Raw genomic sequence first — 18454 nt, forward strand, 5'->3', positions numbered from 1 at the left:
TGCTACAGGCTTGGGGTGGAGTGGTTGGCAGTTGGTTGACAGTGACTGAACATGACCCTGCAATGTACCCAGGTGACCAAGAAGGCCGATGGCATCCTGGTCTGTATCAAGAATAGCATGGCCAGGATCGGGGCAGTGATTGTCCTCCTGTAGTCAGCATTTGTGAGGCCACACCTCAAGTGCTCTGTCCAGTTCTGGGTCCTTCACTTTAAAAGGGACGTGGAAGATACTGGAGCATATCCAGTGAAGGACAACAAGACTTGTGAAAGGTCTCAAAAACATGTCCTGTGAGGAAGAGCTGAGGGATCTGGGTTTGTTTAGTCAGGAGAAGGGGAGGACTGGGGAAACCTCATTGCTCTCTACAACTCCCTGAAAAGGAGGTGTAATGAGGTGGGGGCCAGTCTCTTCTATCGTGCCTGCAGTGAGAGGACCAGAGGAAATGGTCTTAAGCTGACACAGGGGAGATTCAGATCAGATATTAGGAAAAATCTTTTTCACTATTAAAATGGTCAGGCATTGGAAAAAGTTGCCCAGGAAGGTGGTGGTGTCACCAGCCCTAGAGGTGCTTAAGAGGCCCCTGGATCTGGCACTGGATTATGTGTTTTTAGTGAGTTACAGTGGTAGTGCTGGGTTCATGGTTGGACAGGATGATCTTAAAAATCTCTTTCAACTTTGATGAATCTATGATCTGTAGATGGTGCCAGTGCGGGGCATTCCACAACCTCCTGGATAACCTATTCCAGTGTCTCACCACCCTTTCTCACCTTATGTGAGACATGATCATTACTCAGCTGTCTATGACTATAGATCAAATACTGACATCGCAATGCAACACAATAACTCAACATCTCATATTCCTTGATAATCTCTGGCTGATAATGTAATCATTTTGGTTTCCAAGAGATGTCTTGATTTATTTGCTCCTTTTCATTTTGGGATGTGTATTTAGCCAAAGTCAATATCTATGATCAGGAGACAACTGGATATCTGACATCCCTTTGTCTACAGAATTGTCTTTCTACTGCTTAATGTATTCAGTGGCACATTTCATATATGGCATTATTTCTTCCACAGATACAGTGGTTAATGCATGTGTCTGGGAATTGTGTTTTCCTTTGATTTATTAGCTAAGCACAAAGGCTTTGTCCTCTTATTGCGATCTTTATTCACACAAGTCTTGGCACGTTTCAGCAATTCCAGCTACAGCTCATTTAGGGCTGTTTTCTTTTGAGCCTTGTTTGCTTCACCTAATTACTTTTGCAATAACTATTTTTAGGGTTTTGACATTCATTTGCAGTGGGGTAGTTTATTCTTTATGTGTTTTTATATCCTGGGTTGATCTCCTAAGTGAGTCTCCTCAGCTGTGTGCATTTAGTTTTTTCCTTGGTAATTACTGGAGACCTTCCTGAGAGGAATGAAAATGAAATGTACTGGTGGCATGTTAGTGGCATCTGAATAATGTCAGTGAGCAAAATACACCTGTAAGAGTGGCAAACCCAGGGGAATATCTGCATGAGGATGCACCCTTTCAGATCTGGTAATTCTTGCTCCTCCATCATATCAAGAGATTGGACTGGAGGATTCCTTGAGTTTTATTGTAAGCCTACTTTTTCTCACTGTCAATGATCTGCCAAAATTTAAGAGAAACATATTTTTTTGATTCCTATCTTGAAAATCTGGTTTCACAGCTTGCTTTCCTAATGGGTATATAAAATGAATTCTTCTATTGGCTCTTAGATCCATCACTGTTAATTTTCAGTTCTCTGAACTTCCCACTTCTGTCTCTTGTAAAGAGAATAAAGCAACTAAAGAACCAATTAATGATATTCACAGCCAGCCAAAGCCCAGAACTGTTTTCTCACAGCTCCCTTGAAGTGCCAGTGATGACACCACACTTAGATTGTGTAGGTTTTGTTTGCTAATGTCAATAAAGCCCTCCAAGAATCCTGTGCAATGAGTGACAGATATGATATCTGAAGGCAGATATAAAACATTTTGTGCCTTAGCAACATGGTATGGGACCTGGATTCTGAGCCCAGCTTACTCCAATAAAGATGAGGATTTTCATTGTCAGTCATAGATTCAGACTTGTCTTTCTCATCAAGAGAATACCAGGGAAATATCATTTACTATGTGTGGGCCTTGTTTCTTCTGCAAACCCACAACCCTTCAAACTTTGCTGGCTGTGGAAAAGTTAGTTAATCAAAACATTAATGAACCTTTAGACAGTGCTTTGTGTGTTTGTATATTTTGTACATAGTCATAGAGAGCAACAACATACTGTCTTAAGAACATGATATTCCAGATAGCCAAGGCTACAACTCTTGTCAGCTCAATTGTTGGTTTGAACCTGCATCCCACTAAATGCTATCTATATATCAACTGTACATTTCTACAGGAATATTTCTTTTGTATTTGCCATAGCTTCCACTACCTCTTAGACATTTTTCAAATATGAAAGATATTCCCCTAAAGAACATCTAGGATAAAGGATGAAATTGACAATAAGTAGAGCCTGGTGGCTGACAATACCCCTGAGTGTTCAAGAGGCAGAATGACTTTGGTGCTGCAATGGACAGGTGCAGAGAACAGCAAACCCCCCAGTGTGGAAATAACATAATTTGGCTGTCTGTGTATCAGCTTTCTGGTAAATAGAAATCAAGTGCTTTTATCACCTGAATGAGCATGTGAAGTTGGTAATGTTTGCAATTAGCAAAAAATACTCAAATTTTTGAGTGGTAGCTCAGACTGCCCATTAGGGCCAGAGGCCTCTTACACAATGTGCCCAGCAAAGAGAAAACTAGAACAGTCAGAGAAATAAGCTGCTAGAAAAGGATTTCTGCAGATGATTAACCTAATGAGCACGAGGAATTTCATATAAACTCTCAGGTTATTCTGGTGCTAGTACTTGGAGTCATGACTGTAATTCTTGCAATTCTGGTCCTGGCTTTCATATGGTTGTATTTTTTGTTAATGTTAGGCAACATTTTTGGTTTTATTTTTTTCTGGGTTTTTTTTTTTTTTTTTTTTTTTTTTTGGCTTGGCTGACTTCTTTGCAAAATGACAGTAGTATTCACTTACCTTACAGAGTTTCTGTAAACCTTAATTAATCTTCCCCTGATCAGCTTGGAGAGGGCTGGACAAAAGCTGCTGTCGAGGTAACAGCAATTTTCTGGGACCAAGCAGTTTTAAGCAGCATGGGGTATTTCATGTCCCAGCTCTTACCTGCTGCTGTGTCAGACAAAGGGGGGAGATATTATCTTGGTAGATTAAGAGGTAGCTAGAAAAACTAGACACATTTTCAGACTTTCTTTTTATAAATAGGAACTTGACAAAATTGATTTGTTGAGGTTGAAATTATGCATGCATTTGGCTATAGCTGGAGGATTCAAGCTTCATTAAAAGAATAATTAAAGAGAAAGAGTCCATTCAAAAACTAAAAAAGAACATTTTCCTTTGCCCTTTCCAGAATTGAACCATTTTCATTTGTAAATGCCAGCCTATTTTGTTTCTACAAACTAAAAAGCATGCTTTCACTTTTCAATTTGAACTAACATTTTTCATTTTAACATTAACATTGTATGCCACAAACATAAGTCAAAACTATCAGGTGTGTGTCTGGAAGGACTGTAAGTGAAAATCATATCCTTGTGAACTCAGAACACGAGAGAAGCTTCACTCTAAGATCTGTACATCCTTCCTAGAAGATGGAAATAAAACTAAACTCACAAGGGGCTGTTTTAGTACTCTAGATGAACCTGAGATAAGCAGCTGTTGAGGGAAGCAAGAGCTTCCTCTTTATTAAATTTATTTGTTTATATTTTAATATATTATTATATATATAATTTATTTTAAATTTAAATTTAATAAAAATAAAGTTAAATGACTGTGTTAATCGCCAGGAGCTCCAAAACCAGCAGATTCAGCTTCATCCCCACCTCACTGACAGTGCTGGGTGCCATTGTCACCTTTTCTCTTGTGCCTCAGTTAGCTATGTTCCACCTCGTGGTGATCAGAGAGGAGAAGAGCTCCACTGACCTCTGTTTTTCATTTGCAGGCTTGGATTTCACTCGAATCCCCTGCTTTGTGTGATTTTCTGTCTGGATGAAGGGAGGAGGTTGGATCTGTTGGGCAGCAGTCATGATCTTTTCAGCAAATGCCTGAACCAGTGATGGTCCAAAATGTCAGCATAAGTATCATGTACAATACTTCCAAACTAAGTGTAACAACAAAGACATTCAGGAACAAAGAATGGACCTCCACGTGAGTTGGAAGCCCACAGTAGATTTGCAATATATTTTGGGCGTGGTAATTCATAAATAACATGCCATCCCCTGCAAGGTCTGCAAGATAATTCAGGACTGGTAATATGGGTTTTTGCATCAAAGACACTCTTCTCTAATGCTTAGCATTGGCCATGGCATATAACTCTGGAGGCAGCCCAAAGGACGGCCACAAAGATGATCTGAGGGATGGAAAGAGCTGGGGTTGTCCAACCTGGAAAAGGCCAAGCTTACCTTGTCCTTCCAGTACCTAAAGGGGTCTTATGAAAGGGAGGGAGGGACTTTTTATGTGGACAGGATAAGGGGCAGTGATTTTAAACTGAAAGAGGGTGGGTTTAGAAAAGATGTTAGGAATAAATTCTTTACTCAGGGAGTGGTAAAGTGCTTGAACAGGCTGCTCAGTGGGGCTGTGGATACTCCATCCCTGGAAGTGTTCAAGGCCAGGCTGGATGCTGAGTACACTGGTATAGTGGAAAATGTCCCTGCCTATGGCAGGGTCTTGGGACTAGATCATCTTTGGGCCCCTTCCAACCTATTGATCCTATGAGAGTAGTGGAAAAAGGACATGAATGCTGAGGATCTCCAACAAATGTAAAAAATGTATATTAAAAATAAGATCATTAATTTTTTATAGATTTATGCATATATAATAGCTTTAAATGTTATTAATTTCAACAGGTAATTTTATTTTATAAATAAAAAAATAAATAGATTTTATTTATTTGTTGTGGACTTCTTATCCCTCAAGGTGTTCAAGGCCAAGTTGGACGGGGATCTGAGTGACCATTGGTATCTGAATAAATGTATGGCAGGGTGTTTAGAACAAAATGACCTCTAAGATCCCTTCCAAACCTAACTATTATATGATTCTATTTTCAAGTGGGATGGAGAATCTTAAATGGTACATTTTAGCCCTCGGTTTTAAACCAAAATTAAATATTTCAGAAATAAGTAATGCTATGTCAAGTTCAATTGCCAAATAACATGATATTGAGGAAAACAACCCAAATTATAAGATTTTAAGCAATCATTCAAGGGTTTTTTTGACCAAAGTTATGCTAAGCCCAGGGTAGACCAGCAGTCTTCTCACAATCTTGCAAAGTCACATTGTTTCTGGAGGAAATAATAAAACCTCCACCTTGCTTTTCAGAAAACTGTAACTGTGAGGATTTAGTTTTATTTGGGATCAGTAGCAAAGCAAAGGAACAAAGTGATTGAATGCTTTGCTTGAAAATAGAGATTTAAATTCCTATGTCCTTTATCTTGAGCCTTGTAAAGCTTATTGAATCGCTGAGGTTCAAACTCTGTTTTTTTTGTTTTGTTAGCTGCAGGTGTTTTGATTCTGCTGTGATAGCACAGTTTGTCCTAAAGTGAGAAGCAAATGTAGAAAGTGTAAAGAAAAAATGGAAGCAATATGCCATTAAGTGAATTATTCCATAAAATTTAGTGGAGACATCAGGAAAGATAGAAAGTATGGAGAAAAGTATCTCTTAGTAAAGTAAAACATTTACTTTTCTGAAGTGAAATTGGGTTCCAAATATTGAGAGCACCAAACACTCCTCTAATCAATTTAAAGGCCAACAAGTAAGAATAACTGTGTTATGAAAATCAAGTTGGAGCTGTGGAAATTGAATTACTAGAAATGTTTGTACTTTAAAACTAGATTTTGAAAGGACCTCAAACTTAAGTAAGCCTTCAGTTCACACCCCCTTGAGTAGGAGTACAGCATTTTGAAGAAGGCACAAATCAGGTGTCTTTAATAGCTATGAGGTGCTCTTTAGGTGTGGTCTGTCCTCCATGGTAAGGGATTATACAAAGAACCACTTCCCAAAGAGATGCTGGAAGGCACTGATTCTTAGAGATGTGATTATGTCTTGTACAGCAAATCGTTCTTATTGGTCTTCCTTCTTGCACTGGGGGTGAAACAGGCAGTGTTTAGTAACATTTGAAGGTTGAAAAATATTTTCTTCTCTCTCTTCATATAGGTAGATGCCCTGTGTGTGGAGTAAACCACACTCTGCTTATCACTTCCCCAGTTACCTAGCTCCTGACATGGTGTTAGTCACACCATCCTACAGCTTTCCCAAATGCCGGGCAGTGAATCTGATCACCTTTATGTATCCACAGTGTGCTAAAGACAAAAAAAAACCAAAGCACAAAATGTTTAACATTGATGTCTGGATGCCCTCCTCAGCCCTACTTATTGTATGAGCAACAAGGAAGGAATACAGCACACTGTGGCACCCAGAACTCAAGTAATTTTTTATAAGTCTTGAGCACACTAAGATTACATTATAAGATTGCATTCCTCGTGTTAAAGTACAGAAGTCAGTGAAGCCATCACAGAAAACAGGTTTATTGAGACACATCAGTTTTGCAAGACTAGGTCCAAAAAAGCAAAAATATGGATAGATGCTGATATTGTCAAAAGGAAGGGACTAGAAACTCTGGAGTGATATAACTTAAAATAACTCTGCCTTAGCAAGCAGCTAGCCGTGTGTCACTACTAATGCAGAATGGAGAACTCCCATAAAGAAATTATATCTAAGAGAAAGAAACTCTGAAACAAAACTGCTGCAGAGTCTTTACAAAGAAAGGGCTTTCTGACAGCTTTGTGCTATCTGGTTTTGTTATGGAATGTATAATTGGTGTGATAGGAATAATTTATTTATTTGCATCTTAGGTTTAATGAGTGGCACTGGGTAAATAAAGACAAGAACACCAAGCCGCCAAACCCCAAGCTGCTGCAGATGATGTATGCTGTACAGCTCCTGGTGGATCTGCAACTTGTCAAGAGCAGTGATTCTATTAGTGAACACAAAGTCAATATTGCTTTCTTTTCATCCAGTTATAGTCAGTAAAATCATCATGGTTATGGATGTTCGAAGACATAGCTGGTGCTTTGACTTCTTCAAGGAGAAAATTTTTCTTGACTTACACTTCCATTCTTGTCAGGTCATTTGCATTATTCTGCACTGGCAGTGATATGAGGGGAAGGGGACTCAGAGTCTTTGAGTTACACTTTTGGAATATACATCCTGTATTAATGTCTGAACAGTTTCATGCTTGGGAGCAGCCCTATTCCAGCTTGCTCCAGTAGGAGAGGTTAAAAAGCATAAATTGACCTCTTTGCTAGTGTAGTACATTTAATTTGAGGCTTTCAAACAGCTCTGCAAAGCTTAGGAAGTTTCACGATCTTTCTTAATGCCTGAGAAAGCTGTGAGGAAAAATGGAAACAACATTCTCAGAGGTATCTAGTAGTTTTGATTGAGTATTTTAGGGGTTTTGGAGGGGTTTTTGTTTGTTTGTTAAGGATGTTTTTTGTATACCACATAGAGCTGAAGCTTGGTTACTCTTCTGTGCAGCAGGATCAGCAGGAGGCCTCGGCATGTGTCCAATTCCACATGCTCCAGTCCTGTGTGCACAGTCTGTGCTGCACACAGACTGGCTGTCCTGACATGCTGAGTGCTTAATCATCTCAATGGGATTTAAGAGCAGCTCAGGCTGCTACACAAACAGATGAACAAGCAGTTTGTAACCACTTCAAGGTGGTACCTTGGAATTCTCACATTTGTGGTTGAGATTCTTTGAAGGAAAAGGCTGAGAGTGTATTAAGCCAACAGAGCAAGCTGGAAACACATAGGATTACCCTGATAGTAACACATGAAGTAATATAGAGCCATGAAAGATTTGTTCTAATCAAATTTCTGGAAAATCAACCATGAGACACAAGCTGATCTGAGGCCCATGGCATGGGGACTTCTGGGAACAGTTTGGTATGGGTCACTATGATGTCCTCTTAAATGGAAAAAGTTTTGAGGACTGCAGCACTATCTGTGCTGGGTTCAACAGAGCTATTCAATCCTCCAGTCTACTTGTCTCCTGCCCTGGCTCCCCATTTCTAATCCCCAACTGAAAAACTACTTATTGGCCAGCTACTCTGGTGAATAGCAATTTCTTGTAGTGATGTAATTTCATTTTTTATACCTCCATGACTGACTTTTGAATCTCATTTATGGGTAACTAGCATTATCCTCTGTCATCCATATACTGGTAGTTTTCATTGATCCATCACCTTTGGGTGGTGCCATAGTCATTTTATGAAAAAAAATTCCCTGGTCTGTTTTATTCAAGGACATGTTCTCATTGCAGGGCTAATTTGAACAGACTGATATAAGAATTACTCTTTGTTTAAGGTGTCAGTGAGAAATTGCCATTTGCAGCTCATGCTCTGCTGATATCTGAATCTCATTGTGCCTGTGGATATCAAGTGCTCTGATACTCACAGATCCTGCTGAGTAGTAGACTCTGAGTACATGTACTCGAATCACTGTGGAGATGTGGTTTCATATCAGTCTAGACTTAATTTGGCTGGGTTTCTTATTTATTTATTTATTTATTTATTTATTTATTTATCTGCTTCATTGGCTCATCCATAAATGGTCATCATATTTTGCTATTACTGGTTAATATAAAATATATTTGAATTTATTGATGGGAGAAATGCAATTACTGTAAGTAATTGCACCAGCAGTATCTCCTGAATTTATTGATGGGAGAAACGCAATTACTATAAGTGGTTTTACCTTCAATAAATGGTGCCAAAGCCCCGGTATTAGGAAGAAGTTTACTGGAATTCAGACTAATGGCTGCAAAATGTTACTACTTTAGGCAATTTTGTCATAGCTGGGATAAACTGGCTCCTTCATATGGTCACAGTGCCCAACAGCTGTGTCTGTAAGTAGCTTACTGGAAATGTCTTCTTCTTCAGACTGTGCTGGTTCTACTAGAACTGTTTGCATTTTCTCACCATCTAACTAAATTTATGAAGTTCGGGTAAAAAGACAAGCAATCACTTTTGCTGTGTTATGGCCACACAGTGTGTTTGACTTGTCTAAGATTCTGTTGCCTAAGGTAGGGCACTGAATCAATTCTGTATTTTGTTGATACAGAGGATTCATAAGATTTGATGACTTTATGTTTACTGTGGTGTCTCTCTTTCTTTGCACATTTTGATACATACTGGGTTACATGTAGATGCGTCTTATCTCAGGTGGCAGCTAGTAGCAATTAGTTTTCTCTTGGCTGAGATCACTGCCCTCAGAAACGGAGCAGTGCATTTCACTGAGCAGGGGAAATTGAGTTTTTTGACAGCCAGTTTTGGTTGTGATAACCACAGACCAAACAAAGATGCCCCAGTGCAATTACAAGGTAATTTGCTTCAGGCCTTATAGCTTGCCGAGTTTTTCAAATGTCAAAGAAAAGTGAGGAAAAAAAAGGTGTTTTAGTCATAAAAGCATTAAGTTATTTGGATTGTTAATGTTGCTACTGCTGTGCACTGTTACGTAGATGAATGTGTACATTTGTGACTTATGCTATGTAGTCTCATCACAATCAATCTGTATCTCTTACAGCATTCACTCAGGAATTTCTGGATGACTGTGGAAGATTAAGTCTCCTCTTTCTTGATAAATGTACTCTGAAGATGTGCCAGGGGATACTGCTGGTGCAATGCCAAGAGTAAGTGCTTCTCCATGTAACAGATCCATGGGACTCCTTACCAATGGATGTTGCAGGTACAAGGAGTTTAGATGGGCTCAATGAGAGATGGGAGAGGAACTTGGTGGAGATATTCATTGGTGTTGCTACATAAACAAAACACAAAATGCCCAAGAAATCCATGAACAAGTATTAGAGTAGAAATTACTACACTTGCTTATCTTGTTCATGCTTTTCCTAGGTTTCCACTAGTGACCACTGTTGAAGACAGAAGTCTGGGCTAACTGTGCTCTGAATCCAGGATGCAGTCCTATGCTCCTTCTAGCTTCAGCCTGCCCTGTCCTGTTCAATACATGCCCAATCTTGCTCCATCCAGCCTACGTTTCAGAATTCTTCAAATTTTTCAGCGCAGAAATTTTATTAAGCTCTTCTTGTAACTTGAATGTCAGTTGGGGCTCTCCATATCAAAATTATCTTGCACTTTTTTTAACGGTGGGAACTTTCTTTTACTTTTTACTACTGTTTCAACCATTCTTATCAACATGCCACTGTTTTATGCTTTATTCATTCATGCAGTGCCTAATCTTTAGTAATTTCTTGCCCTTTATTTTTGGAATTCTCTAAGAACTTGCTTGTTGAACACCAAAGATTATTTTCTTTCCCATAGTTATAACTTCTGGATATTGTCTTGAATCTGTTGGTAACTCATATATTTTTTAAATTATTTTGAGAAAAAAAAAGATGGTAAATTACTCTGTCATCAAAAATACATTTGATGAGTTTGGGCACTTGTAAATCACTGATCTGCATTCACATTGCATGCACATTTCTAGAGCTGCAATGTATAGAAATTAATATTCTAGACAGACTTTGTACTGAGGGTAGGATTACATAGGTCACATATTAAGATTGAGGCACATGAGCAAGTTACAAGAATAAGGTTGATGTCACAGAACCATTTAGGTTGGAAAAGGCCTCTGAGACTGAGTCCAATCTTTTACTGATCATCATCTTGTCAGCTAGACCATAGCACTAAGTGGCACGTCCAGTTCTTTCTTGAGCACCTCCAAGGATGATGACTCCAATACCTCACAGGGAAGTCAGTCGCAATGATTGACAACTCTTTCAGTGAAGAAATTCCTCCTGATGTCTAACCTGAATGTCCCCTGGTGCAGCTTGAAGCTGTGTCCTCTCATCCTGTTGCTGGTTGTCTGGGAGAAGAGGCTGATCCCCACTTGGCTACAGCCTCCTTTCAGGGAGTTGTAGATACTGATAAGGTCATCTCTTTTTCTCCAGGCTAAACAGCCCCAGCTCCCTCAGCTGCTCCTCATAGGACTTATGCTCGAGACCCTTCACCATCTCCATTCCTCTTCTCTGGACATGCTCCAGCACCTCAAAGTCCTTCTTGTAGTGAAGGGCTGAGAACTGAATGCAGCACTCGAGGTGTGGCCTCACCAGTGCCAAGTAAAGGGGGACAATCTCTGCCCTGATCTTGCTGGCCACACTATTTTTTTTAATAAAAACCAGGATGCCAATGGCCTTCTTGGTCACCTGAGCACATGGTGGCTCATGTTCAGTCACTGCTCCACTGTTGGCCAGCACCCTGAGGTCCTTTTGTGCTGGGCAGCTTTCCAGCCATTCTTCCCCCAGACTGTAGCAGGGGGAGATGTGGTTCACTACAGGACCCAGCACTCAGCCTTGTTGAATTTCATACCATTGGTCTTGGCCGACATATCCAGATCCCTCCACAGAGCTCTCCTGTACTCCAGCAGAACCACACTCCCACTCAGTTTGGTGTCAGCCACAAATTTATTGAGGGAACATTTGGTCTCCTCCTCTAGGTCATCAATAAACATATTAAACATGACTGGGCACAGTAATGAATGGTCTTAAAAATCAGTAACTGGGTCAACCCACAGAAGTGACTGCACCAGTTTGATACTATAAGAATATAAAACGTGACAGTTTTATTTATCAGGACAAATATTTTTACAGAGTGGGACTGGTTTAGATCAGAGAAATTTTAGAAATTTTAGCAACAAATAAAAGGGCAGAATGATGTCTCTCTTCTGGCCTAGCATGTGCAGCCCTAACACTGGTGAATATTTGGACCATGCAAGTGATCTCACTGATGCCAATAGCCCTTGAAAATGAATGAGGTTGTACAGATCAATTCTTAGACTCATAACACCTCCTAATGTGCTGCTCACATTCTCTATACTTTAAACATCCCCTTTGCCTGTGGCCTGCTGGGTCCATCAAAGTAGTGAGTTGAAGCAAATACTGCTGAAGCCAAAAGGTTGGAAGAGAGAAGACTGAGAAGAAGAGCATTTGAAGACAAGGGAGGAGGGAGTTCTACCTCCTGAAGAGTTCATCTTAACTTGATGAGTCCAACTTCTATTAAAGGGTATAAGGTCTAAAGTTCCATTTGCAGCCCACGGAGCATGTTGTGAGGAATCAGTCTGTGGCTGTACGGTGTCTCTCCTGTCATCTCCAAACTGGGTCTTCATACTCATCTCATACACATATTCATATCTGCAACAGTTTTGCTACCTACACAGACCTTTATAAATAAAGACATTGCTGAGCCATGTGTTTGGGTGCAGAGGCTGCTTAAAAATATCCTGGGTGAAGTGCAGGTTCCAGCACTCAGTGGCAGGATGGAGATGAGGGGAGAGTATAGCTGAGATGTTGGGGAAGGATTTGTGGTAGCTGGAGTTGTTAACTATAAATGTGTATGCACTGTTTTTATTTATTATATCTATATTTTATACACAAATACACTTAAACAGGAAAAAGAAGGAAAAAAAAGCTATATATGAAATGGCACAAGAGAGAGGAAGAAAAAAGAAACCAAAGATAAATTACAGACGTGGTTGGGCTTTATAAAACAGTTTGTATTTAGGTTGCTGTTGGAGGACAGAAATCATTGCCCAGAGCCAATAAATAGCAGGTAGCAAGGATCACATCTGTTTTGCATTCTAATTAAAATTTCAAATAAGCAGCTGAGATGCATGTTTTCTGTAACAAACTGGCTGTGGTGTTTTGAGAGCTTTCTGATGAGATGAAAGCTGTAAGGATGTAAGGGAGGTCATCTGAGTTATACCATCAGCAGCCTGTCCTATCAGTCATTGGTATTATCAGTTATTTGTGTGGAGGTAACACATTAAACCCATAATTTTAATAGGAGCCCAGTAGGCATTACTGACTACCCAGCACAACCTTTGCCCCAGAGAGTTTATAGTGTGAATGCACAATTGGAAAAAAAAAAAAGATGAGAGAGAAAATGAGCACAAGGAGTTACAATTATCTGAGGCAATGATAATTTTTCATACCAGTCACAGAGATATGAATGGAATCCAAAAGTATAAATTCCTAGTGCTATGCCTTAGGCATAAGAGAACACATCACGTTGGCCTGCAGTGTATGCTCATGATACTGTTATTTTTGTGAACGTGTTTTCACAAGCAGTCATGACTTAAAAGACAGTAGAGAAAACCCCAAATATGCTTCGTGGCTGCCACTGGGAAGCTTCAGAATTACATCCATCCATTACATTCATTTACATGCATAATCTGTTTTTCTCAGTGCTGATTTTTGCTCTTGCCTAGAAAGATTTAGATGGAGGCAGAGAAATTTACGTGGCTTATGCAATAATGGAGGTAGGCAATAAGGCTCATCCTCTACAGGAAAGGGCAGTATTGAACAGTATGTGTTGAAAATAAACATTTTAAAACCAACAGGCTAATTTCTGCAAGAGAAATAAATATGCTATGGATTTTTGTAACTGGCTTATGTTAATATCTAACATCTCTTGAAAAAAAAAATCTAAATTACAATCTGTATTGCTGCAGGCCTGCTATTTACACAATTTATATATGTTAAAAGAGAAAAATGAAACAGACCAGTGAACAGCAGGCCATTTAGGCTAATTCTTTGATGGAACAATTAATCTGGGATTTCATTAATCAAACATTAGAAAGTAAAAATGTAAATAATATCAGGCAACTAAGTTTTGTGGAAAGTAGGCCTTGTCAAATAAACCTTTAATCTTTTTTGGCAAGATTACAAGTCTGGTTAATTACAAAAATTTTGCTGATAAAAAGAATTTCCTGGATTTCTCCTGGGAATTTGATTTAGTACAATATGGCACCTAGACAAAAAACAAAATAAAATTTATGGAATAGACAGTGCACACTTTAAGGGGATTAAAACTCTTTCAACAGCAGATGAAAATGCAATAGATTATACAGATTATCACCAAGCCACATCTTTACTAGTAAGAAAATTTACAGGTGTGACTCCTGTCCTTTTGGCTGGTTATTCTGGGATATCTTCCTAGTAAAATTCACCACTGATATAGGACCTGCATCATGGCAACATTCTGAGATGCTCTTAAATTCCATAACTCTCCTGAATGACACTGAGGGTGAGATTCAGTTATTAAAAAAATAAATATAAAGAGGTACCATTTTAAGTGTCCTAAGGAACTGAATTCTTCTGCCTGGTGGATGTGACACAGGACATAAGAGAAACTCAAACCTTTCAGAAGAGCAACTTGGGCCATTTGGGATATTTCCTCACAATCTGAACAGGACTGCACCCCCCTGTTTAGGCAAGTAAATCCTTCCACAACTAACATCTGTCAGCTGGAGGCTTATCTCCTTAACCATGGCTCCCACCTACAGCTTCTGATACAGCACTTGCAACCTAACAGGAGGAGGTCACTGGCATCCAGGAATGACTGAGCAGGACTCTTAAAATTTTCCATGTGCCCTGTGTTAAATTACTACTTGTTAGGAAGAGATTACCAAGTGTTTGCCAGCCCCTTTGAAATCACTTTTAGCTACACAACTTACATTTAAATAGCAGCTGAAAAAAAAAAAAAAAGCAGAACTGGGAAAACTCTTCTCATGTGAACACCAAGAATTTATCTATTCAGTTTATCAAAGACAAGATTGAAGGATTACCTTATTATTTTACTGAAGTCCTTAGACATGGAAAGCTATGATAATGAGAAGATTTGCTGTCTTGCAGACAGACATATAATGAAATCCAATTTGTTGGAAGTCAGAGAAATTCAAGCTTGAAATAAAACACATTTTTGAACACTGAGGTTAATTAAACATTGGAAGAATTTCCATGGAGAAGGTGACAGATTTGCCATTGCCAAGAGTCTTTCAGGGAAAACTTTCAGTCTGAACATCCTTTGTCCAGTTTCTAGGAACAAAAATACCATGGACTCTGTGGAAATTTTCAAACTAGATGATCACAATGGTCCTTTCTGACTACAGAACACCCAAGTTTCTAAACATGAGGAAATGAGCCCCGATCTTCCAAAAGAGGCTGTGCTACTGAAAAATTTGTCCCATCTGAGAAATGAGAAATATTGGAACCACTACAAAAAAATCCTTCCATGGAAGAATGTGTGACTATTTTCTCAGCAGATGTCTTTTGAAATTGCCTAAGTAGGTGTCAGCTTGGCATACTGCTTCTCCTTTGATAAGCATAAACTTGGGGAAAATTACAGATAAGGTCATTTGAATACCCATCTCGGGCAATAGAGTAAGCACCTTTTGCGCCTGTATTCTATTGCATGCTGACTGACTGTTGATTTCTTCTCTGTACATTTTTATCATTGTCAACATTGCTGTCCAGAAAATGCCTTTTCCCTCTTGGACAATTATCTTCACTCCCAGGTTTTCCTGCTTCTTCAAGAAATACAAAAACTTAGCCAAATACTTTGGTGACACTTCGTTCTTGAACAGTGGTCAGGGAAAATGTGTGTCACCCCACAATCATGCTGATGTAAAGACTGTCCATGCAAGGGGATGGGTCTGAGGGAGAGGCAGTTTTAAAGAGGGGAGGGACTTAAGAGGAGATTCTGGATTGATGTCCATGAGAAGTAATAGGTACAGGAGCTATGAAAAGTGTAGTAGAGCACAATGATGGGCATACTAAATACATAAAGATAGAGAAAAAGAATTTTTGTGTTGGAGCACAGTCCTTGTTTATGTTATTATCAGTGGACTCATTCTTGCTCCTTGGGCAGTAAGAAGATGAGATGTGCAAGCTACACACCTGCATCTAGATTTAGATTTCAGATTAGGATTTGTATTTCAAGTTCTTTCCGGTGGTATGGGCATTCAGTTGTGATGGTACAGTTCACTGTGTTGTATCACAGGGATGACTTATGACTGAAATTTAGATTTAAACATGGATTTCATGTAACTTCTGCAGAAAATACGGAGCACATTTGATTTTACATTTTAAATACCTTCCCTCTCACCACATGTATTTGGTTGAAAACAGGGGTTTATAAATATATGTATACAGCTTTAAATGTATTGAAGGAAATTGATAGCAAAGGGCTCAAAAATCTGCTTGTTAGACAATGGACAGTACAAAAGAGATTGATTAAGTGTAGTTGTGGGAATTACATTGTTTAGATTTGATCTAAGAACAGATTGATTCAATTTACAGGAAATGATTCTTCATTACCTTCACACAAGTGTTTCTGGAGCAGCATCAATATTTTAGCTGCTTTTAGGTTTAAATACTACATCCAGGAGTGTCCACTGCACTGCTTTAGGTCCTTTGTCAGGATTTGTTAGCTTTGTACTGGTCTGGTGATCCTCATGCTCTAAAAGAGTGCTTCACCAAAAGAGAATTCTTTTCCACAGCATTTTTGTGTCTGATATTAGCCAGCTGCCCATCACCAGTACTACTCTTTCCAACAGTGATTGCCCTTGAATCCTAACTAGCTGTCCTCAAGCAGATATCTGCATGCTGCTTGGCTCTGTGTCCTAAGTCTTAGCTTCCATCCTTTTTGCCACCAACAGCTCTCTAATAGCCCTATGGCACTTCACTTAGCAAATCAATATTAGGAAAGTTTTTAACATCACTGAGGTTTCCCAATGGAAACAGAGGAGAAATCAGCCTGAAGCTGATTCTCACACTGCACAGTATTGGGGCTGGTATTACATAATACATGAAGTTTTAACCCTTTTGACCTCAGTCAAACCGCCTGCTAATCAAGCTTTCTATGGCAGTGAATACAAGAGAGGAAATACTGTCAAAACTTTTAGCATGGGAAGGCACTTTGGATTCTTATGATGAATGCTTCCTCATATGAATAAATGGAGGAACACAGTAGGTGTGTATATGAATGGATGGGTGGATGGGTGGATGGGTAGCTAAAAGAAATATATGAATCAATGAATGAATGGATAGATGGATATATACTGCTGTACATAGAAAGAAAGTGAGAGAAAGTGATGGCTACAAAACTATGTCAGGAAAAACTGGGAAGTTTCTCATGCAGTGATCTGAGGTTTTGGCCTTCATGTCATCTTAAAAAAACCCTGAAATTCATAAAGGAGATATCTCAATTAAAGGCCACAGCAGCTTTAAAGGAAATGTGCTGGTTTCAGTTAAATCATCTGAAATATCTCCAAATGTGGAGGAGGGTTTTGACATGATTCCTTCAAGCTGTGGGTAGCAATTACCAGCAAACTTTGCATCTGCATAGAAAGATAGAAAAAAGTGTACTTTAAGCATTTAAAAAATGCTTTGTACTTCTTATGTTTGATGCTTAAAGAGAGTGCTGACAAGTATGGAGCATCACAGAGAAAAGTCTTACCAGCACAATCAGTGTTAAGTGGTGGTGCTTTATTATTTGCATTTCCTTCATTCTGTTCTTTTCTTCCCTTGCAAAAGACTAAATTGATTACCAACTTTGTATCAATGAGTTCCAATTTTCATTACAACACCAAAGTAGTAGTTCATGCCGTGATTTTAAATAATTTTTTTCTGAAAGTGTGTAGTCATCTCTCTTCTTTAATAAGATTTTCAATTTTTACTTTAATGACATATGCTGTGTTATTTCAGAGGTGAAGAAAAATCAGTCCTAATTTTAGCCAGGCATACTGGGCCCACAGCTGAAAAATAGGAGCTTTGGCCAGAGTTGTAAATTCCACTGAAAACTTGCTAACTTGTATATTCTCTGTCACATTCAATTTTTAGTGTAAAATATCTGCCTCCTGTCCTGAGTTTTATACTTGAAAACTTTTAAATTGGTTTGTCTTTGATAAACATCATTATTTCTACCACAGTATCCAGAAACCTAATTTATTTTGCATATAAGAACACAATTGTTTTCGGGTAATTAAATCAGGTAAAAGTTTTATAGAATCACAGAATCACAGAGTGGCTGAGGATGGAAAGGACCTCTGGAGGTCACCTTGTACAACATCCCTGCTCAAGCAGAGCCACCTCATGCAGGTTGCCCTGCAGTATGTACAGATGGCTTTTGAATATCTCCAAGGAGTGCAACTCCACCATCTCAATGGGCAACTTGTACCAGTGCTTTATCACCTTCACCTTGAGAGTGTGTTTCCTGCTGCTCAGAAGGGGCCTCCTGAATTTTGATTTGTGCCCATTGCCCCCCTGATCCTTCTGTTCTCCATGCAGAGCCGTCCCTTCTCTCTCAGCCTCTCCTCACAGGAGAGGTGCTCCAGTCCTTTATCACCTTTGTGATCCTTTGCTGGACAGCAGTTTGGGCCCCTCCACACCAGACTTGGGTCTTTCTACTGCAAAGTCTTTCAGCATTACTTTTCTAGGACTCGTATCCCCGAGTTCTTATGCTGGTCTCATGCCATGTTACATCTCAA

At 39.2% G+C, this 18454-nt stretch overlaps 1 pseudogene; it reads right to left on the reverse strand.

Annotated features, from left to right (window-relative positions):
- Nucleotides 1–10801: 10801 nt before the first annotated feature.
- Nucleotides 10802–11647, reverse strand: LOC119699122 (annotated as a pseudogene).
- Nucleotides 11648–18454: the final 6807 nt, after the last annotated feature.

The sequence above is a fragment of the Motacilla alba genome, chromosome 3 (genome assembly GCF_015832195.1).
Source record: "Motacilla alba alba isolate MOTALB_02 chromosome 3, Motacilla_alba_V1.0_pri, whole genome shotgun sequence".
NCBI lineage: Eukaryota > Metazoa > Chordata > Aves > Passeriformes > Motacillidae > Motacilla > Motacilla alba.